The sequence below is a fragment of the Carcharhinus amblyrhynchos genome, chromosome 33, assembly GCF_965287045.1.
Source record: "Carcharhinus amblyrhynchos chromosome 33, sCarAmb.v2.hapA, whole genome shotgun sequence".
Classification (NCBI taxonomy): domain Eukaryota; kingdom Metazoa; phylum Chordata; class Chondrichthyes; order Carcharhiniformes; family Carcharhinidae; genus Carcharhinus; species Carcharhinus amblyrhynchos.
Window position 1 is genome coordinate 19,500,057 of NC_137356.1, and position 27,193 is coordinate 19,527,249.

The window sequence follows — 27,193 nt, forward strand, 5'->3', positions numbered from 1 at the left end:
ACACAGAATCCCTATTGTACAGAAGGAGGCCATTCGACCCATTGAGCCTGATGACACCAAAATTGGTGGAAAGGCAAATTGTGCGGAGGGTGGGGAGAGTCTGCAGAAGGATCTAGATAGGCTGGGCGAATGGGCCAGGAAATGGCAAATGGAATTTAATGTTGGCAAGTGCGAGGTGGTCCACTTTGGTAGGAATAATGGTAGGAAGGATTATTACTTATGTGGAGAAAAACTGCAGCAGGCGACGGTGCAGAGGGACCTCGGGGTCCTTGTGCATGAGTCGCAAAAACCCAGCTTGCAGGTGCAGCAGGTGGTCAGGAAGGCGAATGGGATGCTGGCCTTCATAGCGAGGGGGATTGAATATAAAAGTAGGGAGGTCTTGCTGCAGCTGTATAGGGCACTGGTGAGGCCGCAGCTGGAGTACTGTGTGCAGTTTTGGGCGCCGTACTTACGCAAGGATATTTTAGCCTTGGAGGGCGTGCAGAGGAGGTTTACTAGGCTGATGCCGGAGTTGAGGGGGTTGAGCTATGAGGAGAGGCTGAATAGATTAGGCTTGTACTTGTTAGAGTTTAGAAGAATGAGGGGAGATCTCATTGAGACGTATAAGATGATGAATGGGATGGATAGGATAGAAGTGGAGAGACTCTTCCCGCTCAGAAAGGATAGTAGGACTAGGGGGCATAGCCTCAAGATAAAGTGGGGGGGGGGGGGAGCGGTTTAGAACAGAGTTGAGGAGGAACTTCTTCACTCAAAGGGTGGTGAATCTCTGGAATTCTCTGCCCGTTGAAGTGGTGGAGGCTGCCTCGCTAAATATTTTTAAGACGCGGGTTGATGGGTTTTTGATAAGCGAGGGGATTAAGGGTTATGGGGAGAGGGCGGGAATGTGGAACTGAGCCACGACAGATCAGCCATGATCTTATTGAATGGCGGGGCAGGCTCGAAGGGCTAGTTGGCCTACTCCTGCTCCTATTTCTTATCTTATCTTATGAGCCTGCACAACAACAATCCTACCCCATCCTTTAACCCATCACACATTTACCCTGCTAATCCCCCTGAAACTAGGGTCAATTTAGCATAGCCAATCAACCTAACCCACACATATTTGGACTGTGGGAGGAAACCCACGCATATAGGGGGAGAATGTGCAAACTCCACACAGACAGTGACCCAAGCCAGGAACTGAATCTGGGTCCCTAACGCTGAGAGGCAGCAGTGCTAACCACTGTGCTACCCCAAACATACCTGGATGCAATGTTTTAGAAACTGACATCCAAAGACAGTTCAGCTGGTTGCTAGGTCCTGCTGGCAGGTTTGGAAAGTTAGGGTATTGTAGGCAGCTGCTTTTCCAGATGAGCTGATCAGAGAGATCAGTAAACAAGCTCCACAGGTGGGATGGCAGAGAGAAGCAGACAGCTGGCTGCTTGATTGCTTGTCAAAAGAACAGATAGGTGGTAGAACACAGGGATGGATGGATAGTGCAACAGATAGATGGTAGAACACAGGGATGGATGGATAGTGGAACAGGCAGCTGGAGAACAAGCAAATGAATGAAAAAAAGCCCAACCATCTTCAACTTCAATAACCTCCTTTCCATCACAAGGTCAGTTCACTAATGACTGCACAATGTTCAGCACCGTTCGCCATTCCTCAGATGCTGAAGCAGTCCGGTGTCCAAAGGCCGCAAGACTTGGACAATGTCCAGACTTGGGCTGACAGGTGGCATGACACATACATGCCACACACTGGCCAGCTCCAACAAGAGAGGATTTAGTCATCACCCCTTGACATTCAACACATGCCAATCACCAAATCCACCATTATCAACATCCTGAGGGGGAGGGGTTACCATTAACGAGAAACTGAATAGGACTAGCCACAAAAGCAGGTCAGAGGCTGGGAATCCTGCAGCGAGCAATTCACCTCCTGACTCACCAAATCCTGTTTGCGATCTGTAAGGCACAAGTTAGGAATGTGATGGAACACTGTCCAGTTGCCTGGATGGGTGCAGCTCCAATAACACTCAAGAAGCTTTACACATTCCAGGGCAAATTGGCCTGCTTGATTGGTACATTCAAACACAACCATTCAATCCCTTCACCATGGCAGCTGCCACATGTACCATCTACAAGATGCTCTGCAGGAACTCACCTTCAAAACCTGTGACCGCTATCATCTAGAAAAACAAGAGCAGCAGACACATGGGAACACCACCACCCGAAAGTTCCCCCCGGCTTCCCCCGCCCCCACCTGAGTCACTCACCGTCCTGACTTGGAAATATATCTCTGTTCTTTCACTGTCACTGGGTCAAAATCCTGCAGCTCCCTCCCTAACAGCACTATGGGTGTACTAACACCTCAGTGACTGCAGCAACTCAAGAAAGCAGCTAACTTCCGCCTTCTCAAGGCCGATTAAGGAAGGACAATAAATTCGGCCTAGCCAGCAACACCCACATCGTATAAATAAATTTACAAACAAAGACAGGATCACCCCAAGAGGTCTTGAACAAGTCTGAGATAATAAACTGGTATAGAAGATACAAAGCACAAAAAGGGCATTTCAAACAGCAACCATTGGATAGGGTCAGAAGACAAAGGGTAAATCCTGAACACAGGATAGCCACTTTCAGCAGGAATTGAGGAAAATATAGCTTTCTTTTTAAAACATGCACAACGCACTCACAGTCAGGCTGAAACATGGACAAAACTTGCACTCTGCAAATCCCATTGGGGGACTAACAAATAGACAAGGAATGAACTAAACCAGATTGGGCTGTGAGAGGACAGTGATACCCCCAGTACCTGTCAGGGTATCTCAGGCTGAGCGATTACAACAATACCTCCCCTACCTGTCAAGGTATCTCAGAGGTGAGGTTACAACAATATCCCCAGTCCCTGTCAGGGTATCTCAGGCTGAGGTTACAATGATAGCTCGAGACCCTAACAGGGTATCTCAGACTGTGAGGCCACAGTGATACCACCAGCGCCTGTCATGGTTTCCCAGATTATGAGGTTACAGCAAAAACCCCAGTCCCTGTCAGTGTCTCAGACTGTGAGGTTACAATGATATTCAGAAACACATGCAGTAGCAGGATGTTCAATTCTTTGAGGATTTTCTTCCAGCAATCCTTTCAATTGTTGCACCATTTAAATTCCTTCATGGTTGATATATATCTCAATTCCATTTCCTGCCTATCCCTCGATACCCTCACTAAATAAAAGTCTGTACTGAAAATGTCAGTTCGACTATCTGGATCCCTTATCCGAGGCACTCGGAGGGCTGTTTATAGACTGCACTCTGAGTGCAAATGACATGCTGAACCTCTCGGAAGATGGAATATTGCAATTGAAGATTACACATTATACAATGAGCACCTGAAGGACAGAACGTGAAGGAAACAAGTGCAGGACTGTCCAACAGTGCAAACCTTTGGCAAAAGGTCACAGATCTGAAACGTTAACCATTCCATCACAGATGTTGCTTAGTATTGCCAGCACTGTTTTTATTCCAGATTTCCAGTTTCTGCTTTTGTAGGTACACGGGGAGGACAATTTAGACTGGTGCGTAATAACCAGCAACATGAGCCATTCAGCGAGAGCCACAGAAAGCCCCCAATTCCCAGTGGCAAAGACACGAAGCTTTCCCTTGCGTGTGCGCAGGCTCAGGGCACCAAGAACCCACTGATGTGATGATGCAACCAAGTGGCAGTGATAACACCGGCGACACACACCCTGTAGGGGCACAGCTGGCCTTTACTACACTCAGTAAATGTCAATGAGTCTGCAGTGAGTAATATGGAAGCTAATTAATATTTTAACCACCTCTGGAGGGTGCTTCACTCTATATATAGTGCATCTGTGAGTGAGTGTAAATTTACTGATGTACAGTGCTGCCTCATGCACTAAACATTGGAAGATTAGATAGTATATAATCCAAAGCCTTCAATGTGAGGCTGGGATTACACTACCAGGCTGCGCGTTATTTATTAAAGCAAGTGTAACATTTATTTCCCATCGTGAAGAGTAATGCTGGAAGCAGCAATTCGACATCACTGAAGTAAAACTGAAATTTTCAATGTATAAATCAACATATATCCAAATGAGAGGAGCAGAGAGAGAGAGAGAGAGAGAGAGAGAGAGAGAGACAGACAGACAGACAGAGAGAGAGAGAGGGGGGGAGGGGCGAAAGAGAGAGAGAGAGAGAGAGAGAGGGGTGAGAGAGAGAGAGAGGGGGGCGAAAGAGAGAGAGAGGGAGGAGGGAGGGAGGGGGAGCGAGAAACAGAAAGAACAGAGAGAAAGACAGACTGTGTCTCAGTAAGACATTCGTTTACAATATTTTACAATGGTAATTTCAGATATGTTTCCTTCAGCTGAAATATTTGCATCATTCAGATGTGAGTTGAAAGTGACAGACAGCATTCACCATGTTTCTCTCTGGTTATTCCCGCTGAGAGTAGCGTTACTCTCAGCAGTGAGAGGCTGGCGGGGAGACATGGTATAATTACAGTCTGAAATTCTGACAGATTAAAAAACCAGCCATTAAACTGCCTTCCCAAAGCACTGATTCCTTGGACATTGTCAGCAGTCCAGAAAGAGCTGGGCCACTGCTCTCGCGATGAATCCACAGCAGCTGAGGGAATTTAAATTCAACTCAGACAAATGTGGAGTGAGGAAAAGCTATCCTCAGTAATAGTGACCACGAACCAACTGAATTTCAGTAAAAATCCAGCTGATTCTCTGATGTCCGTCAGGGAGAAAATCTGCTGTCCTTACCTGGTCTGTGATACCACACCCACAGCAATGTGGCTGACGCAACAACCATTAGCAGGTCCAACAAGGCACTTTGACATTAGTATAATGTTACAGAATAAAACTGGACAGACCACATCGGCACCAGTTTAAACAAAGGCAGGCTCAGCCCAGTCAACTGTGCGACGTTGTCTCATTATCCACTATATCCAGTAACATCTGGGGGCCTGTGCCAATTAGGAAGAGCTGTTTCAGACTGGGTCGGGCAATAGCCTGATACAGTCATACACTCAGAATCACAGCATCAACAGCATCCCAGAGTCTCCATCACCATCCAGGGTATGCTGTATCCCACCGGCAGGGCAAACACAACAGAGTTGGCAGCGACACACTGGTATATTGTTGATGCCATGATTCATACCAACCCAGCCCTACCCCCACCCCCATCCAAACCAGAAATCCTCAACATCAAATCTCTGCCGCCCCTCGACCCCAAATAAATCCTCCATGTTGAGCATCAATTGCAAAGAGGATGGGAAAGGCAAAATGTGTACTGAGTGGCAAACTCCATTACGAAAAGCAGCTTCAGCACCACTCCTGACCAAAGTGACAGAGACCTGAAGAATACAAGACAAGGGAGCAGCCTGTGGAATTCGCTACCCCAAAGTGTGGTGGATGCTGGGACAGTGATTAAATTTGAGTTCGACAGATTTTTAATTGGCAGTGCGTTCAAAGATTGTGGGGAGAAGGCAGAAAAATGGGGATGAGGAGCATATCAGCCATGATCGAATGGCAGAGCGGACTCAATGGGCCAAATGGCCTAATTCTGCTCCTACATCTTACGAATTTATGAACCTGCCTAACACTGTCCTCCACCTGTCACCAGTGTACCCATCCATGGCAGTCCTAGTAGGAGTGACCACTGCAAAGACTCTGCCCGAACCTCACACTGAGCACAGCCTTCTGGGGAGTTTGCAGCACTCCCATTGTGCTAAATAGGATCCAGCGACTCAAAAAAGAAACTATACATCGATAAGAGCAATAAAAGCAAAATACTGCGGAATCTAAAACAAAAACAGAAAATGTCTCTGGCAACGTGTGTGCAGAGAGAACAGGGCTAATGTCTCGAGTCTGGATAACCCTTTGCCAGAGCGTCAATAGGCAGCTTTGAACTGGCAGCAGAATTATATTAAACCACAATCCGTCACCTCAAAGCTTGAGAATCCGTGCCTGCGTGCAGCGAGACTTAGACAGCATTTAGACACGGGCTGATGCCTGGCATGAATGTTACTTGGTATTCAACTGACAGGCAATGACCGTCTCCAAAATAAAGAGCATTAACCATCTGCTCATGACATGTGACAGCACTGGCAACACCAAATCCCCCACCATCAACATTTCATTGATCAGAACCTCATCTGGAACAGCTATATAAATACTGTGGCTCCAAAAGCTGGGCGTTATGACTCGATGCCTGACCAGATTAGCATCCCATCATCATTCACATGCGCCTTTAAGAAATGTATTGAATCATGTTTATTGTCAGGGGTATATTTAAAATTCAGCTGTGTTTTACACAGTGCCAATTTGTCTGCATACCAGGCAACTCTCATGCCGAGAATGCAGCCTAACGATTGCCCTTAGCTATGGATGTGTTTGTTTTAACCTGAGTTAATGCATTTGTTTGTTTGTTTTCCCCTGGGATTTCAGTGCAGATTAGGTTGATTGACAGAGTCACGTGCTTAAGGGGGGGGCGGGGGGGGTTGGATAAGCTTTTCGGGAAAAGCAGGCAGATGCGTCCGTGCTCTGAAAGAAGCACTGGAAGAAGCAAGAGATCTCTTTCTAGAGACTGCTGTTGGGGACCTGTTAAGAGAAATAGGTCTCTGTCTCTGAGTTGTTTCTGGAGGTTGGAAGCCAAAGTGCGAGTGTGTAAGCCTTATGTTGCTAACTGGTTTTAAAGTGGAGTTTAAAAATATAAGTGGATTACTACTTGAATTTGAACTAATAGAGGTAGATTAGCAGCTAAGAATCGTATCATGTTTAAGTATTTCAATCGGTAAAAAAAATGAAGTTAAACCCTTTGTTGGAGTTAAACTATATTGTCAAAAAGTTTGTTTTGATAAAAGCTTCCCAGTGTGTTACTGCAATCACACCTGGAGCAAAACACATTATTAATACCAAAATAGAAAAACTGTTGGGGTGTCGTCGGCCTTCATGAAATATTTTGAGGTTTCATTCTGCACCTTAGCATTCTACCACTGATGCATCTAGAAAATGTACTGCAGCAACTCAACCGAGTCTCTGCTTGACAGCACCTTCCATTCCCTCTTCCACCTTCTTCCATCAGGAAAAAGGTACAAAAGCCTGAGGTCACAAACCAACCGACTCAAGAACAGCTTCTTCCCTGCTGTCATCAGGCTCATTGTTGCTGGGTCAAAACTGTGGAATCCCTGTGGATGTACCTACACCTCAGACCGCAGCATTCAAGAAGGTGACTCACCAACTTCTCAAGGGGCAATTCAGGATGGGTAATACATTTGGGCCCAGCCAGAGACCCCAATAGCTCAAAACAAAGAATATTTTCTTCCTCCACTCCTACACTTGTAACTACAGGCATGGAAAGTGAAGATAGCAACTACCACCTGAGCTAAGGGGCACAAAGGATTAAATTCAAATTCCACCATCTGCTGTGGCAGGATTCGAACCCAGGTCCCCCAGAACATTAGCCAAGTTTCTGGATTAATAGTCTAGCGATAATCCCACTAGGCCATCACCTCCCACATCTTACTACTGATATCAAGCAGACTGCTCTTTCATTTCCTCAACTTGTTCTATCCCCTTTCTTAAATATAGGGATTACTGCCCATACACCAGCATTCACCTGATTGACCTCCTTCCTTCTAACCAAGTACAAATAGTAATGCCTCTGCGATCTCTTCCCAAAATCTTTCAAAACCTGTGGATGCAATCTATCTGGACCCGGCGCTTTCTCCTCTGAGTGCACTGTTTGTTCAATACTGCCCCTTTTTCCTTAAGCGTTAAATGCATTTATCCCATTGCATATCTCATCATTCAATGTCAGGTCTCCCTCTGCTGACTCCCTGAAAAATACCAAAGCTACACCATTATTGGATATTTCTGTCACCCTTGTTGTTACCTGTGGCATTATCCTGTTTATGTCTAATGGTTCGATGCCTGTCACAGCTTTCCTTTTTTGTTGCTGTGCCTGTAAAATAGTTCACTATTTTTATTGTGTTCCTTAACAATTTAATAGTTCCCCTCATCTTCACTATTTTGTTTTTTTACTTCTCAATTTCTTGTGGTTCTCTCTTGCTGGCATTCTCTGCACTATACTCAATGTTTGCCTTTTTCCTAACCCTTTGTCTTTACTTCTCAGTGGAGGCTCACTAACAGTTTGTTTTGTTCCTTTTAGCTGAGTATCCATTCCCTGCACACTGTTGAACCTCATTCTAAATGCTTATGTTTTTACACATTTTCCAATATCGTGCCTCATTTTATTTTCAAATTCTGTCCTTAGCCCCTCAAAAACCAGTTTTCTCCAATATATTTACTTAGTTTTTTCCCCTACTTCTGTGCTTCTCTACCTTAATCTTAAAAGTGATCACTATTGCTGCAATGTTCCCTACTTATGTTCTCTTCACTGCTGTAGTTCACCCAAATCTTTCCTTGTTGGACTTGTCACATATTAGGGTTAGAAAGAAATCCTGTACACATTGTAGGGACTCCATTTCCTTTTCACCTTTCCTTACCTCTTCTGACCAATTAACGTGAAGGGAGTTGAAATGCTCTACGATTATTATTCAGTGATTTGTCTACATTCTTTTTCCTCCAGCTCCCCAGCACTATCAGGCCACCTGCCCAACGCAGCACACTGCACGCTGCCCCAGCACCATCAGGCCACTCGCCCAGCGCAGCACGCCGCCCCAAGCGCAGACCCCATCCAACGCAGCATGCCGCCCCAGCGCAGATACTCTTCAACCTTGACCCAGAGCAATCTTATCACCCACTGTTCAGCATTTGCTTTTAACCAGCATCAGCTTTGTTTCAGTCTAATTTACTGGAGTTACAAACATGAATCCACATTAGGGGGGGTCACTTCTGAGAGCGTGTTGCTCTGTGGCTGGTCACTGGTTATAAATTACAACTTCTCAAACTTCCTGTAATGGAACTAATTCATCTTAATCTCAAAAGGTGTGAATGAGCAATCAGTATTCAATATCAGTTTTGTATCAAGCATAGACATTACCACTGAGGAGCCAACAGTAATCTGCTGCACATCTAATAGTAACTTTGCAGAATATTAATTTTGTTTTAAATACCTTAGGCCTGCTGTTCTCCCTATCGTGGCCTGTCTGGGTTATACAATAAATAAAACCACCAGCATTTGTTACAGCTTTCACAGCATGTCACCTGTTTTAGCTTCAGATTTATCACCTATTCCAGATACAGCTTCCCCCTCTGTATCTGTGATTCCTCACTCTCACCTGGATCAGAGAAGGTTCTGGGTTCAAGCTGATAGATTTGATTTATTGTCACATGTATTGGTATACAGTGAAAAATATTGTTTCTGGCGTGCTATACAGTCAAAGCATACCATTCATCGAGAAGGAAACAAGAGAATGCAGAATGTAGTGTCACAGTCATAGCTGGGGTGTAGAGAAAGATCAACTTCATATAAGGTAGATCCATTCAAAAGTCTGATGGCAGCACGGAAGAAGCTGTTCTTCCTTCAGTTGGTACGTGATCTCAGGCTTTTGAATCTTTATCCTGACAGAAGGAGGTGGAAGGGAGAATGTCCAGGCTGCGTGGGGTCCTTAATTATACTGGCTGCTTTGCCGAGGCAGCAGGAAGTGTAGAGAGAATCAATGGATGAGGGGCTGGTTTGCGACCTTTTGTAGTTCCTTGTGCTCTATAGACTGCAGTATCTCAGCTGACACCTCACTGCAGGCGGAGTACTGGGTCACGCTAGGCAGCTTTCTGATGGGATGTCACAGTGAGCCCAGTCTGCCCTCACAGGTCAGAGTAAAAGATACGTTGGCACTAATTGGACAACGAAAGAGAAGTCTCCCAGTTTCCTGACCAATATCGATTTATCAAAATCACCAAGGTTGAGATTTGTTCTTTAATCCCATTTGTTTGAGAATTGGCAGCTACCAATGATGATAACATTGATTACACTTTCCTGTAAAGAGCTTTAAAAGATCTCGAGGCACCAATATAAAACCACCTCTCTTTATACCAGATAAAATTCACTGGGGTTTCCTGCCCACAAGGACACAAGTGAAATTGGGTTTTTAAACAACACGTCCAGTTTCACCAACACCAGCGATACTTCAAACCGGAATTCAGACTTTCACATTGCTATGTTAGAATTTTAATCTGTTTGTCTGGACTGTCAGGCCAGACAAATGACAGTATATACAACACAGAGACAGCTACACAGCAGTCCCTTACATGCTGAAACTGGGAAATTAATAATGGCAAACAAGGAAATGGCAGAGAGTTTGAACAAATAGTTTGGACCTGTCAGCCTCTATAAAGACACTAGAGTCATCCCAATATTAGGAGAAATTAGAAAGGAAAAGGGAGGGATGAATTTAACTTAATCATCAGTAAAAAGTACTTGAAAGACTAACTTCTGGCCTGCAGCTCTTAAAAGAAGTGGCTGCAGAGATAGTGGATGCATTGGCCATAATCTTCCAAAGTTCCCTTGATTCTGGAAAGGCCCCTGTAGATTGCAAGACTAGAAACGTAACGCCATTATTCAAGAAACGAGGGAGACTGGAAGCAGGAAACTATGGGCCAGTTAACCTAACACTGGTTATGTAGGAAATACTGCAATCCATTATTAAGGAGACCATAGCAGGACATTCAGAAAATCATAACGCACGCCAGGCCGACGTTTAGACACATCAGGCAGAGTCAGGGAAAAGAAAATTCTGTTTGACAAATTTAGACAAGCAGGGTCCACAAAGAGGAACAAGCAGACGTGGTGTATGGTCCCACATAAAAGGTTACAAGGCAACAAAGAGCTCATAGCACTGGGGGTTAGGGGAGCTAAACCAGCAATGGATAGAGGGTTGACTAACTAACAGGAAATAGAGGATCATGACTAAGTTTAACTGACAATCTATATTGACGCCTTTGATGAAAGGAGCGACTGTACCGTAACAAAATTTGCTGGTGATACAAAGATAGATAATAAAGCAAGCTACAAGGTGGACAAAGTCTGAAAATTGATATCATCAGGTTAGGTGAGTGGGCTTTCACTCTGCCAATTTGATTTTGATTTGATTTATTATTGTAACATGTATTAACATACAATGAGATGTATTGTTTCTTACGTGCTATGCAGACAAAGCATACCGTTCAAAGAGAAGGAAACCAGACAGCACAGAATGTGGTAAAAGATGGAATTAGAAGGCATGTGGGCACAGCTTGCAAGACGTTGCCTCACTACAGCGCCCTCTTGGAAAGATGGGAGTATAATGTGAGGAAAATGCGAGATTGACCACTTTGGTAGTGTTAGATGGATTTAGGATAATCTGGAACCAAAGAGACTAATAAATCAGGGTAGACTAATTTATAAATGAATATAGTATAGAGAAAGTACAAAAATACTGTTTTGCATAGAAACACATATAATCATTGCTAGAGAATTTAAACATGTTTTTATACACTCTGTATTCAAACGTACACCTTGGTCAACTACAGACCGCCCTAAGGCATAATGGGATAAAAGCTAAAAACAGCCACATTCTTTAAGAACAATACAGCCACAGAGCACAGTTTTTAATCAGAATGGGTTACAGGCACTACAAGCTTCCCAGGCAGTAGAATGAATGAAGTAAAACAATTTTTTTCCAATAAAGGCAGTGGGGAAAATAATTCGAACTCCATGGGCTTGCGTATTCAGGGCTGCTAAGAGACAGTGGGCAAAATTTTCTGGACTTTATAGACCTATGTATTCTCATGCTGCCAGAAGGTGGAATGTTATTCGCCAGGGTAAATGACTCATACTGAAATGATTTACTCATCCGAGCCACATGAGCCAAAGAGGCAGGTGGACGATTTTTGAAAAATTATAATTGTACTGCTGATAACAATGCAATTTAGAATTGTTTGGGCTAGTCCACATTATTCTCCCACGTGTGCTGGACCAGGCCAAGGCACTAAAAGTACATCTCCAATCAGAATTACTGCCTCTGCATGTCCTTTGTATTTTAATAAAGAGAAATCTCCCACATAAAAGCCCATGTAATACTCAGGTCACTGAAAAGGCTTCTACAGGTAGAAACAGTAGAAAAGCAAAATATTAAAATGGAGAGAGACTACAGTGATCTGGCTGTCCTTGTACATAAATCACACAAAATTAGCATTGAGGTATATCGAGTAATTAGGAAGGCAAATGGAATGTTGGCCTTTATTGCAGAGTATGAAAGTAGCATGGCTTAGTACATTTGTTCAGGGCGTTGCAAGAACACAACTAGAGTACCACAACTGGTTTTGGTCTCCTTACCCAAGAAGGTACATGCCTGCATTGGAGGCAGTTCAGAGAATGGTGATGAGATTGATTCTTCAGGTGAAGATACTGTCTTATGAAGAGAGGTTGAGTAAACTGGGCCAATACTCATCGCAGTTGGAAAGAATGAGAGGTGTTCTTATTAAAACTAAGGTTCTGAGGGAGCCTGATGGGGTTAGAGGCTAAGAGGATGTTTATTCTTTTGGACAAAATCTAGAATTAAAGGGCACTGTATCAGAATAACAGCATTTCCATTTAAGAAATGAGGAAGAATTTCTTCTCTCAGAGAGGTGTTAGTCTGTAGCGATCCAGATCCTGGACAGCATTGGATATATTCAAAGGCAAGGACAGGGAAGGAAATGGAGTTCAGGCCACAATCAGATCAACCATAATCTTACTGAATGACAGAACAGGCTAGACAACAGAACGGCCACCCCGTTCCTATTTCTTATGCAATATTTCTTGTGGAAAGTACTTCAAAGACAGCAACAAATAAATTATAAATTAAAAGTATAGGGCAAAGAGGTCATCTTTAATTGTAGGAAATAGAAATGTTCCTTCAAGGTTATATCCTTGGCAAGTGCAATGAAGTGAAAAATTCTAACTCCATTTTCAGTAAAACTATGAATTTTTTAGAAAAAGACATTAGCACTGCACTTCTATTGACTCACGTCCAATCACAGCAGTCACCACAGGGAACCCCAAGTTGAAACCAAGGCTGATGTTAACTCATCTGTGTCCACATCACAAGATGTCAATAGGCCAATAAAAAAAATTAACCCCCCCCCCCCCCACCACCCCAGCCACGCATACCGCAGGAAGCAGCAATCCACAGCGTCAGACTTCAGATCAGCCGTGATCTTATTGAATGGCGGGGCAGGCTCGAAGGGCTAGATGGCCTACTCCTGCTCCTATTTCTTATGTTCTATGTTCTTATGTCTGCACTGCCTCTCCACATGAGCAACTCACCTAGTACCGCTCCTCCTACTTTCTCTGTTACCCCTACACATTCTTCCTCGTCAGATAACAGTTCCACTCCCTTTTGAATGGTTCAGTTGAACCTTCCTCCACTGCACTCTCAGCCAATGCATTCCACCTTTTACTCACTGTGAGAAAAAGCTTTTCCTCTTCAAAAAATAGAGGCATAAAAAGAATTTGAGCCATAGTTACCAAAAAAAGACTCATCTCTTGAAGGTTTTTTTTAAAACGCCTGGCTCAGTTACAAATTTGAACCATCTGCCGCGCCTTGAAGAGGTCAAACATTTCTACATACTTTTAGCATCAAACTGAATTGTGACCAGTTGTAGCAGGCGGTCTGAATCTCAACAAGACTGAGCCGGCATCATCCAGCAGTGATCATTCCTCTCCATTGATATCTCTAAAACCTCAGCTAATTTCACAGCTTTAATCCAGACAAAAGGCGGAGTATTACTGGTACACCCGCCCCTGGAATCGGGATGGGCGAGGTTCACAGAACAGAATTCTCCGTTGGTCTCGGGCCCAAGCGAGGTCACAAAATCCCGACCAAGGACATTTACATAAATATTACCGAGATCAGTTTAATGATGGAGAAACGTTGATTGAAGCCATGTCACATGATTTCAGACCTCTCTGAATAACGAATCATTTTCAGTTTATAAGACATTTACATTCCCATTACATACCTGCATGTTAATGTCATGAAAAATGGATGTGTCAAATGTTCATGCTCGATCAGCTTGAACTATGAAGTGCCCAGCTGTACAACTTTAATATTTTTCCTTTAATTGTTGGCAGATTTTTAAGCTGTCAAGTACAAAAGGCAACTATTTATAATAGTCTTTTTAAAGTTAATTTTTAATTTAAGGGACGTGAGCATCAGCTGACAAATCAGCATTTGTGGCCCATCCCTAATTGCCCCTTGATCCGAGTGTCTCACTCGGACATTTCAGAGGATGGTTAAGAGTCAGCCACATTGCTGTGGCTCTGGTGTCACATGTAGGCCGGACCAGGTAAGGATGGCAGATTTCCTTCCCGAAATGGGAATTGGTAAACCGGATGGGATTTTACAACAGTCAGCGATAGCTTCAAGCTCACCATGACTGAGACTAGCTTTCAATTCCAGATTTCTTGACTTGAAATTCCACCAGCTGCCGTGGTGGGTTTGAAGCTGGTTTCCCCATTAGCCTGGGTCTCTGGATCACCAGTCCAGTGACTTTACCACTAGGCCAAAGTAACATGCAACATAACAACAGCATAATTCTTTTTCCTGATTTAAGTTTTGAGAAACCTGTTGTATGTGTCCAACCTGCTAAGCATGATGTAGAGATGCCGGCGTTGGACTGGGATAAACACAGTAATAAGTCTCACAACACCAGGTAAAAGTCCAACAGGTTTATTTGGTAGCAAAAGCCACTAGCTTTCGGAGTGCTGCTCCTTCATCAGCTAAGTGGGAGTTCTGAATTCCCACAGAACTGTTGGACTTTTACCTGATAAGCAGCAGCAAATCTGGAGGCACAGCTCCCAGTGGTTGGCTAAAGCAAAGGGGATTTGCAAGAGGAGAACAAAGAGTTTAGGAGTGAGAGACAGGTGTAGGGCTGGAGTAGGTTTTAGCGATAGGGAGGAGCAAGATCGTCAAGGAATCTGAACAGGAGGATCAGACCTGCAAAACGGAAGAGTTGGCTGGGACAGAGTGTCTGCAGGAAGCAAGTCTGAGTGCTGCAACTACGTTAGATGAAATGAATTCAATGGAGTGTAGAAGATGGGAGTGGGCCAGAAGCACATGGAAATAACCAAGTCTGGAAGTGGCAAACATTTTAGAGCAGAGAATTTGACAACTTTAAAGGAGAAAGTAGGCATAGAGGGCACTTTGGCCCAAGAATAGCACAGACAACACTCTGGTTTTATTGGTTACCAAGGACTGTAAGCTTCATGCCTGGGGATAAGGTAACCAAGTGTGTGGATAAGGAAGTGAAAGGGCTGAACAGCTCCCTGGGAAATATTAAGTAATGGTGTGGAAATAGGAAACGAAGGCAGCGCTCTTACTTCTGAATAGATAAAAATATAACCAAGAGAACTAGCAGACTCAATCTGGACAGTGAGAAAGCACCATGCAGTCTACCACAACCAGAAATCGTGCATCTTGGGCAGAGAAAAGCAATCAAATATGCCCCCGTGCAAACCAGCGCCCCAAGTTCAGAATAATTCCCTGTGTACAGACTATAGAAAATAGTTAGTTAACTTCATGAATCATTTAAAATCCCTCATTGTTTCAGAGAATCTGCTCAAAAATAATTAACTATGAAGTGATTCCAGTGGGCATCATAGCCGCAGCTCCAGTTCTTACAGGGGGATATTATAGGTTGAAAGCTGCTGTCCTTCCGAAACATCCTCACTCTGGGCAAGATGTTAAATAAGGCTAGTTACAAACACGCACAGGGAAATCTCTAAACATCAGACAAGGTTCGAATATTCATTCATTTGTGACAGTTCATTAAATCTGGACAAATAGAGGTGAGTTATAAACAACTCCCTGCCCATCTAGTTTAATGACATTTGGTGTTAAGATCTGAAGTGTGACCGATTACAAGCTGCTCTTCCATTTGGTTCCTGTCATCCACCAATACAAAAAGAGAACATACCTCACATCAAGAACAGGAAATGGAGAAGCAGACAATGCCTTTTCTCCAGTAAGTTACTGAGACACCAGCTCACTCACCATTCAGCCTCCACGTTCACATCGGTTCAGCTTCCTCACACACGGAGCCTGAAGTCGGAAAGCCAGGTCTTTGCTCCAGGTCTCAACCACGGAGAAAATCTGCAAACAAAAAAAATCAGTCAACATTTACTGTGAAGAATGAAGCAGCATCAACAGGGAACTTATGCAATAATGTTCTTTTCCGTTGCACACAGGACTATTATTTTATTCATTCATGCAATATGGGCAGCGCTGGCTGGGTCAGCATTTAATGTCTAATTGACCTTGAATTGGGTGTCTTGCTCAGTCATTTTAGAGAGCAGTTTTAAGCTCAGTTCCAGAAAAATTAGGGATGGTTTACAAATGCTGGCTCTGTCAGCAACATCCATGGGAAGAATACAAAAGTACCATTGAAAATTGGTCTCTGGGAAAAGGATGTGGATTTTGCTTCTGCCCTTTTGCCCCTTTTCCTAATCTCGAGAGCTGAGATTAAATTTGAGGCGGCACGGTGACAGTGGTTAGCGCTGCTACCTCACTGCACCAGGTAACCGGGTTCGATTCCTGGCTTGGGTCACTGTCTGTGTGGAGTCTGCATATTCTCCCCATGTCTACGTGAGTTTCCTCCGGGTGCTCCGACTTCCTCCCACAGTCCAAAGATGTGTAGGTTAGGTGGGTTGGCCATACTAAATTGCCCCTTAGTTTCCAAAGATATGTGGGTTTAGGTAGATTGGCCATGGTAAATTGCCCCTTAGCGTCTAGGTGAATAGCTAGGGTAAAATGCATGGTTAGAGGAATGGGGCCTGGGTCATGTGGTCAGTGCAGACTTGATGGGCCAAATGGCTTCCTTCTGTCCTGTAGGGATTCTATGATTCTATAAATTACTGGCTCAAATCGAACACTATTTGGCTCATTTCCCTACTGCCAAATAAATACTAGAACAAAGCCAGAAACTGCAAGAAATATCCAGTAGCAGGATTTACAAGATGGGGCAAAACTTCCAAATCAAGTTATTTGGTGAAAGGAGCGCAAATGTTTCCACCAAAAGCCGTTTTCGTGCTCTTGTTCCCCCACCTTTCCACACAACTTTAAAGATTTGTATTCAGTGCCACCCCATCACCTTCAGACACCAGGATCCTGGGATCCCATCATGTAATGATAGATCAGGTAATTCATCTTGATTGCTGCGTTCAGCAGGCTGGTACCATCAGAGGACATATCTCTCAGGACATGAGTTGTCAGGTAGGGACTCGCGGCATTGAACGCCTAGCTGCTTAAGATCTGTACAATTAAACGGTGGGACTCTCAGGAGGGTCAAGTTCATCTATCCATCACAATTTAACAAAATCACACTGATTCAAGGCTGCTCCTCAAACTGGTAACCAAGCCGTAAATTATAAAAGGGAGAACTGACGTGTTAGCACTTCACACATTCAATAACCAGGAAACAGAACAAGGACTCACTGTTACAATCATGTCATCTTTTACCCAAATATTATACAGAAAGAACATGCTCTATTCGGAGATCATAAAGCACACAGAGCCCACTTAGAGACAATGCTGAACATGAGAAAATGGCTGGTGTTAAATAACACAGTAAAAAGTCTGACACCACCAGGTTTCAGTCCAACCGATTTATTTGATAGTAAATTCACTAGTTAAACACGTTCACTATCGACACGTTAAATAACACAACAAATGTTACACCGAGTACGGAAACCTAGAATGGCAAGGAGTGGGAAAGGAAGAATACTTTCAACTGCAGAGGGAAGGTCTCACGCCCTGCTCCTGAACCATGCAGTCAGTGGATTTCAGATTGACAATTTCAAAAATTGCTGATGAACGAGATTCTGGTGTTCCTCAAAATCTTGTTCATCAGATTTCCAATCCAGACAGCAGGTGGTGACACCATTATCTGGTTTTGGAGAAAGGGGTGGATTCAAGTGTCCAAGTGCCAGGTGGGAAATGTTTAGAGGATAGTGGTGGCTTTTCTTTGGGTTAGCAATGGAGAAGGGTGAGGAGTAATCCAGAATAAGGACACTTCACTGGAAGAGGGCCATTTTCAACTGGGGCAAGAACAGATCTGGAGAAGGAAAGTTGGAATCACAGGCAAGAGTGCAACAGTTCCAAGGCCCAAATAGTTCAGCTACAGTCAGGTTAATGCAAGGCAACTAAATTCAGAGCTCCCTCAATGGCAAGAGAAATAAAGTACAATGATGAAGCAGAAAAAAAAGTACATAATGCTAATAAGTGGTCATTTATATAGTTAGGGTGAAGGGCAATATTTAATTCAGTACTTGGAGAATGTATTATTAACAGGTCCAGGCAGCAGGCCATTGAGGTGAACACCAAGCCCAACTGTCTGCCCCTCTTCCACAGCGAGGTTTCCCTGGAGAGGGAGCAGGCAGTGTCCACAACTGGGCCTACAGTTCATCAGCAGCCGCTGAACTAACATTTTGATTTAATTTAGTTTAATACGTATAATTTTTTTCCAATTGCTAGACCGCCTTTTCAGGAGCTGTCAATTTGTTTAAATTTGTTAATCTGATTAATTGGTGCTGAAAAGAGCATCATTAACAGGCCCAGGCAGAGGGCCCTTCTACCACAGACAGGTTTCCAGCTGAGTGCCCCTGGAGAGGCAGCAGACAGTATCCACAAGTATGCACGAGGCTTTCAGGTGGCTGCTGCAGGGGCTGAAGGGCATAGTCAGCCCCAGGGAACAGAAAATAGTTGGCCATTCTGCCATTCACTATGATCAAGGCTGATCATCAAATTCAATATCCTGATCCCACCTTCCTCCCATCTCCTTTGATTCCCCTTTGCCCCAAGAAATATATCTAACGCCTTCTTGAAAACATACAATGTTTTGGCCGCAGCTACTTTCTGTGGTAATGAATTCCACAGGCTGATCACGCTCTGGGTGAAGAAATTTCTCTTCGTCTCTGTCTTAAATGGTCCACCCTAGCCTCAGGCTGTGACTCCTGATTCTGAACAATTTCACCATCAGGAGTACCCTTCTTGCATCCACCCTGTCTAGTCCTGTTAGAATTTAATATGTTTCTATGAGATCCTCCCCCATTCTTCTGAACTCCAGCAGATATAACCATAACCATCTCAATCTCTTCTCGTAAATCAGTCCTGACATCCCAGGAATCAGTCTGTAAACCTTCGCTGCACTCCTTCTATAGCAAGAATCTCCCTTCCCGAGACAAGGAGATCAAAAAAGCACACAATATTCCAGTGCAGCCTCACCAAGGCCCTATATAATTGCAACAAGACATTTTTACTCCTGTACTCTAATCCTCTGACTGTGAAGACCAACATACCATTTGCCTTCTTTACCGCCTGCTGCACCTGCATGCTTACCTTCAGCGACTGGTACACAAGGACACCCAGGTTGGCTAATCCTCCTCTCTCAATCTAAAGCCATTCAGATAATAATCTGCCATCCCGTTTTTGCCAAAGTGGATAACCTCACATTTATCAATGTATTGCATCTGCCATGCATTTGTCCACTCACGCAACTTGTCTAAATCACACTGAAGCTTCTCTGCATCCACCTCACAGCTCACCCTCTGCCCAGCTTCAAGCATCATCTGCAAATTTGAAAATATTACATTTAGTCCAGTCATCTAAATTATTTCAATAGCTGGGGTCTCAGCACCAATCCTCCGGTAAGCCACTCGTCACTGTCTGCCATTCGTAAAAAGACCTGTTTATTCCTAATTTTTGTTTCCTGCCTGACAACCAGATTTCTATCCATCTCAATACACTACCCTCCCCCCACAATCCCACATGCTTTAAATTAATTTCTTCTATCAGAATTTGTCAACAACCTTCCTTGAAGAATTCTAGTGGATTTGTCAAGTGAGAGTTCAGTTTTATAAATCCCATCTTGTGCCCGTTTCTGTCACTGTTTCGAAGTGTGCAGCTTTTAAATCTTCTATAATGCACTCTGGAATATTCCCCACTAACCATGGCCACGTTGACTTGATAACTTTTCTTTGAAAGTTTTGATTTTTTTTCACTGTGCACATTAAGTGGCTGTCAATTTAATTTATTGGTTTCAAAAATAGCTGGGACAGTGGGGGTATTTTAAACTAATTTATGGGATGTGGCTGTTGCTGGCTAGGCCAGCATTTATTGCCCATCACTAATTGGTCTTGAGGTGATGGTAGTGAACTGCCTTCTTGAACCCGTTGCAGTCCCTGAGATGTGGGTAAACCCACAATGCTGTTAGAGAGGGAGTTCAGGATTTTGATCCAGGAATAGAAAATGGGCATATATTACCAAGTCAGGATGGTGAGTGGCTGAAAGGTGAACCCCCAGGTGGTGGTGCTCCCATGTGTCTGCTGCCCTTGTCCTTTTATATGGCAGCCATCATGAGTTTGGAAGGTAGTGTCAAAGGAGTCTTGCTGAGTTCCTGCACTGCATCTTGAAGATGGTACACACAACTGCCTCTGTGCGTCAAAGAAAGTTGGACGATGGAATACCAATGAAGAGATTGCTTTGCCCTGGATAGTACTGAGTTCCTGGAGAGCTGTTGAAGCCTCACTCATCTAGGCAAGTAGGGAATATTCTACTTGCCACCAGTGGTGGTGCCGGAAGTCTTAAAGTGCATCAAGGTAGATTAATCCCCAGGACTTGATGAAGTGTATCCCAGTTCATTGTGGGAGGCTAGGAAGAAAATTGTGGGTCCCCTAGCAGATATATTTGAATCATCGATAGTCACGGGTGAGGTGCCTGAAGATTGGAGAGTGGTAAATGTTGTGCATTTGTTTAAAAAGGGCTGCAGGGAAAAGCCTGGGAACTACAGGCCAGTGAGCCTCACATCTGTGGTGGGTAAGATGTAGATGTTTGAGGATCGTGGACAAGTTTTGGGAAGACAGGAGGTGAGATACTTGCCACAGGATTCCTAGCCTTTGACCAGCTCCAACAGCTACTCTCAGAATCCCTGTGAAGAAGGTGGCCATTCAGCCCACTGACTCTGCGCAAACTCTCCAACATCTCACCTGGGCCCTATCCCCATAACCCCATAAATTTACCTGGTTAATTTCCCCAATCTATAGAGCTTGGTACACTAAGGGACAAATCAGCATGGCCAATCAACCTAACCTGCACATCTCTGAACTGTGGGACTGTATTTATATGGCCAGTACAGTTCACTTTCTGGTCAATGGTAATCTTAAGGATGTTGCCTATTCATCGATAATAATACGATTGAAGGTCAACGGGCAATGGTTAGATTCCAACAGAGATATTTGAATCATCGATAGTCACGGGTGAGGTGCCTGAAGATTAGAGGGTGGCAAATGTTTTTGAACCTTTGTTTAAGAAGGGCTGCAGGGAAAAGCCTGGAAACTACAGGCTGGTGAGCCTCACATCTGTGGTGGGTAAGTTGTTGGAAGGTATTTTGAGAGATAGGATCTACAGGCATTTAGAGGTGCAAGTACTGATTAAGAACAGTCAGCATGGCTTTGTGAGTGGAAAATCATGTCTCACAAATTTAGTTGAGTTTTTTCAAGGGGTAACCAAGAAGGTAGATGAGGACAGTGCAGTTGATGTCGTCTACATGGACTTTAGCAAGGTCTTTGACAAGATACCGCATGGTAGGTTGTTGCATAAGGTTAAATCTCATGGGATCAAATGGATACAAAATTGGCTTCTTGACAGAAGCCAGAGTGTGGTTGGAGAGAGCTGTTTTTCAAACTGGAAGCCTGTGACCAGCGGTGTGCCTCGGGGATCAGTGCTGGGTCCACTGTTACTTGTCATTTATATTAATGATTTGGATGAGAACATAGGAGGCATGGTTAGTAAATTTGCAGATCACACCAAGATTGGCGGTTTTGTGGACAGTGAGGAAAGTTATCCCCGCCTGCAACAGAATCTTGATCAATTGGGCCAGTGCATTGACAAATGGCAGATAGAGTTTAATTTAGATAAATGCAAGGTGATGCATTTCAGTAGATTGAACCAGGGCAGGATTTATTCAGTTAATAGTCGGGTGTTGGGGAGAGGTTCAGAACAAAGAGATCTAGGACTATATGTTCATAGCTCCTTGAAAATGGAATCACAGTTGGACAGAGGTGAAGAAGGCATTCAGCATGCTTGCATTCATTGGTCTGAACATTGAGTGCAGGAGTTGGGACTTGTTGAAGTTGTACAAGACATTGGTAAGGCCACACTGTATGCAGTTCTAGTCGCCCTATTATAGTGAGGATATTATTAAACTAGAAAGTGTGTAGAAAAGTTTTACTAGAATACTACCAGGACTTGATGGTTTGAGTTAAAAAACGCTGGATAGACTGGGGCTTTTTTCTCTGGAGTGTAGGAGGCTGAGGGGTGATCTTATTTATAGAGGCCTATAAAATAATGAGGGGCACAGATCAGCTAGCTTGTCAATATATTTTCCCAAAGGTAGGGGAGTCTTAAACTAGAAGGCATAGGTTTAAGGTGAGAGGAAGAAGATACAAAAGGGTTCAGAACGCAATTTCTCACAGAGGGTGGCGAGTGTCTAGAACAAGCTGCCAAAGGTAGTAGTAGAGGCAGGTATAATTCTGTCTTTTAAAAAGCATTTAGACAGTTACATGGGTAAAATGGGGATAGAGGGATATGGGCCAAATGTGGACAATTAGGACTAGCTCAGGGGTTTAAATAAAAGGGCAGCACAGACAAGTTGGGCTGAAGGGCCTGTTTCCATGCTGTAAATCTCTATGACTATTTTCTTCCCATTTTTAATAAGCTGAACATGAACACACTGAGGGCAGAATTGGGATGCTTAGCCAACTTTTTCCAAAACTATTCCTTTGGCATGGGAGGCAGCACCAAATGGGTTCATCTCTGGGGCCTTCTCATGTTGCTTATCATTCCATTTCTGGTCCTGCCGACGACGGCAACTTTCTAGCTGTACGAAGACTGCGGCATTTACCGGACAAAATTAACCATCACTTGAACAACTACAGATGAATAAGGAAAAGCCAGCAAGGATTTGTTAAACGCAAATTGTCTCTAACTAACTTTATTGAGCTTTTGGATAAAGGGAGCAGACGTGGTTGGTGAGAATAATGCAGTCGGTATGCTGGACTTCCAAAAGGCAACTGAAAGTACATAACAGACTTGCCAGCCAAGTTGAAGCCCATGGAAATCTGCCTAGTGACAGGAAGCAGTTGTTGTTTCAGGGGAAGGTTAAACACAGTAGGCCCTCCAAACGTCAGCACTGAATTGTTGTGGTCCCAGATAATCGCACTCCAGCCTCTAGGTTAGAAAGTTTCAAATTCAAACACCACTCCAGGAACAAGAGGGCCAAAATCAAGTTTGACATACCAGTGCAGGAGGTGTGCTACTGTCAGAGGCACCGTTTCCAAATGAAATATTAACTGAGGGCCCATTTGCTTCTCAGGGAGAACATAAAAGATCCCACGGCACAAATTCAATGAAGAAGAGGGGTTATCCCCACTGATCTGGCCAATATTTATCCCTCAAATCAACATCTCAAACATTGCTGTGTGCAGACCTTACTGACAGATTTTGTACATTGCAGCAGTCGCTACACTTCAAAAGTGTTTCACTGTGGTCAGCGAAGGGCTATATAAATTTACATCTTTCTTTTCTCTTTCTGCTTCAATAACTTAGACCTGGACGCTCAGGACACAATTTCAAACTTTGCAGATTGCTTAACCTGAACGAAAATAAACGCAAAATATTGTGGATGCTGGAATCTGAAACAAAAACAGAAAAATGCTGGAAAATCTCAACAGGTCCAACAGTATCTGTGGAGAGAGAATAGAGCCAATGCTTCGAGTCTCAATGACCCTTCATCAGAGCTCTGCACTCCAAACATTGGCTCTCTCTCCACAGATGCTGTCAGACCTGCTGAGATTTAATTTTAACTGTTGTGAATGTGTGATGGATAGAGTCTTCAAAAGGACATAGTAGTGTTTGTGGAATGGGTATACACGTGGCAGATAAAATGTAATACAGAGAAGTATGAAGTGATATTTTTTGACAATGAGAAAGACCTTGGCCATAGAAAATAAAACCACAACTCTCAAGCAAATGGCAGGGCTGGGAGTATACGTGCATAAGTTGTTCTAAGGTGACAAGACAGGTGGAGAAAGTGGTTAAAAAGGCATGGCCTTTACAAACAGGGGTAATAGATACCAAGCAACAGACTGGTTCACCCTAACCTGGAGTGTTGTGTCCAACTGGCATCACGCTTCAGGAAGGACGTGAAGACTTTAGAGAAAGGTGCCGAGGCAGAAATATTTTCAGTTACGTGGCGATATTAGAGAAACAGGGTATGTTTTCCTCGGAGAAGAGAAGGCCAAAAGGAGATTCAACAGTCAGTCAAATCGGAGAGAGGGAGAAACTGTCCCTGTGAAAGAGTAGTGAGCCGAAGGGCACAGATTTAAGGCGATTAGCAAAACAAGCATTGAGGCACAAGTCTTGAGTATGTGCTGAAAGCAGATTCAATCAAGGTTTTCAAAAGGGAATTGGATGAGCACCTGCAAAGAAAAGTAATTGCAGGGCCACAGGGAAAAGGTGCATGAGCAGGATTAGCCGAGAGTTGGCACAGAGGGCGAAACGGCCTCATTCTACGCTCTAACCATTTTGCGAATCGACAGGTGACGGTATATCTACGCCTACGCACGTGCAATTTGGAGAAAAAAGTATCAGCGAGAGCTTCCACCCCACCCTCCCCAGTCAAGCTGCCCGCTAACACTGCTTGGGCGGGCAGTCTTTAGGAAAGGATGGAAAATAGAGGAAAAATTTGTATCGAAACTCCAACACTGACATTAAGCGAAAGCTGGCCACAGTTATTTTAAGCAGTTTGCTGAGGGACAGTCCTACAGTTTGCCTCAATACACCAAGCTGCCAGATTGCAGAAACAGTTGTTAGAGGTACTGCTTACATAACACTGCACATTCGCAGCAAGAACATAAAGTCAGCAAGATTCAAACGAATCCTCCCCTTCCCAACGGATACTCCCTGAAGTCTAAAGGATACCGAGAGAGTCAGGCAGACACCATTCATTGTCAATAAGACAATACCGGACCAAGCTAGAATCCCAGGCTAGGCATACCAACCCCCACTGACTATGGCAATGGTCTACAAGACATAACAAGCTACAAGATGAAGGTACATAAAATCGCCAGCTCCAACACCCCCCTCCCTGATGAGCTCAATGCATTCTATGCCAGTTTTGAGCAAAGAGGTCAGCAAGAACACGCCCTCCACCCTGGAAGAACCTGTATCTGAGGTCACCATTGCAGATGTCAGAGCAGCTTTCCTGAAAGTCAACCCACAGAAAGCAACTGCCCGGATGGGGTACCCACTCTCAGATCCTGGGCAGATCAGCTGGCGAAGGTATTCACAGACATCTTCAACCTCTCTTTACAACAATCTGAGGTCCCTACCTGCTTCAAGATGTCGACCATCACCCCGGTACCGAAGAAAAACCAGGCAGCGTGCCTAAATGACTATTGGCCAGTGGATCTGACATCCATCATTATGAAGTGGTTCGAAAGGTTAGTCATGGCACAGTTCCAGCCTCCCGGGCTGCCTGGATTCACTACAGTTTGCCTAATGTCACAACAGGTCCCCAGCAGATGCCATCTCCCTGGCCCTGCACTCAACCCTGGAACACCTAGATAATAAGGACACCTATATCAGACTCCTATTTATAGACCACAGCTCAGCGTTCAACACCATTATTCCCACAAAACTCATCTCCAAACTCCATGACCTAGGCCTTGGCACCTCCCTCTGCGATGTAATCCAGCTGTCACAGACATCTTTCATCAGCCTCCAACCCAAAATGGGCACATTAGAGAAAACCGATTTCTTTGAAACATTATCAGCTTGTGCCATCTTCCATATTTATTTCATTGTGTGGGTTGTGTTACTAATAGCTGAGGCAAAAGTGGAACAAGGTTAGAGAAGAGAGGAAATATGTACTTATTGTACTGAGGGGGAGACAGTGGCATAGTGATGTTATCACCGGACAGAGACCCAGGATAATGCTTTTGGGATCTCGGTTGTGAATGTAACCCAATCCAACATCCAAACCAGCCTCCCATCCACTGACTCTGTCTACGCTTCCCACTGCCTGGGCAAAGCAGCCAGCATAATTAAGGACCCCACGCACCCCGGACATTCTCTATTCGCCTTCTTCCTTCGGGAAAAGAAATACAAAAGTCTGAGGTCATGTACCAACCGACTCAAGAACTGCTTCTTCCCTACTGCTATCAGACTTTTGAATGGCGTAACATTGCATTAAGTTGCTCTTTCTCTGCACCCTAGACTGCAACACTACATTCTGCACTCTCTCCTTTCCTTCTCTATAAATGGTATGTTTTGTCTGTATAGCACGCAAGAAACTATACTTTTCACTGTATGTTAATATACGTGACAATAAATCAAATCAAATAACAGGATTTCTGCTACCATATTGCCTCCATTAATGGAGTTCCATCGACAGCACTGTGTCACTCAGAATGGAAATATTCTTCTCTCAGACTCTGCATGGGGCAAATCTTTTTTCTTATTCATTCTTGGGATGTGGGCATCGCTGGCTGGACCAGCATTTATTGCCCATCCCTGTGGACAGGTAAGAGAGTCAACAACATTGTTGTAGGTCTGGAGTCACATGTAGGCCGGACAAGGTTAGGCAGCAGATTTCCTTCCCTAAAAGATGTTAGTGAACCAGGTGGGATTTTACAACAATTGGAAGTGGTTTCATGATCATCATTAAACTTTTGACTCCAGATTTTTATTGAATTCAGATTTCACCATCTGTTGGGATTTGAACCTGGATTCCAAAAGCATTACTCTGGGTATCTGTCCAGTGCTAACACCACTATGCCACTGTCTAGCACTCAGTACAATAAGTACATATTTTCTCTCTTCTCCAACCCTGTTCCACTTTCACTTCATCTATTAGTAACACAGCCCACACAGGAATACAACCCACACAATGAAATAAATATGGAAGATGGCACAAACTGATAACATTTCAAAGGAATCGGTTTTCTATAATGTGCCCATTTTGGGTTGGAGGCTGATGAAAGATATCTCTGACAGCTACATCCAGGCAGATAGTCCCTCAAGATCCTTGACCTGCAGAGGGGCTGACTTGCCAAAACACTTCTCTCTGCTGAGCAGGAATATCTTAGCCACGCAAATGGAATAGGAAAGAGAATTATAGCTCAGATCCTGGAACAATATCAGAT

General features: G+C 44.0%; 1 protein-coding gene across 4 annotated transcripts in view; it reads right to left on the minus strand.

Moving 5' to 3' along the window:
• Positions 1-27,193, minus strand: part of LOC145360855 (EVI5-like protein) — a 301,896-nt gene that overhangs the window by 264,677 nt on the left and 10,026 nt on the right. For all 4 annotated transcript variants that reach the window (XM_080216329.1, XM_080216327.1, XM_080216328.1 and 1 more), the window contains exon 2: positions 15,987-16,085. The gene's annotated coding sequence lies outside the window, so the exon portion shown is untranslated. The remainder of the gene's footprint in view (positions 1-15,986; positions 16,086-27,193) is intronic.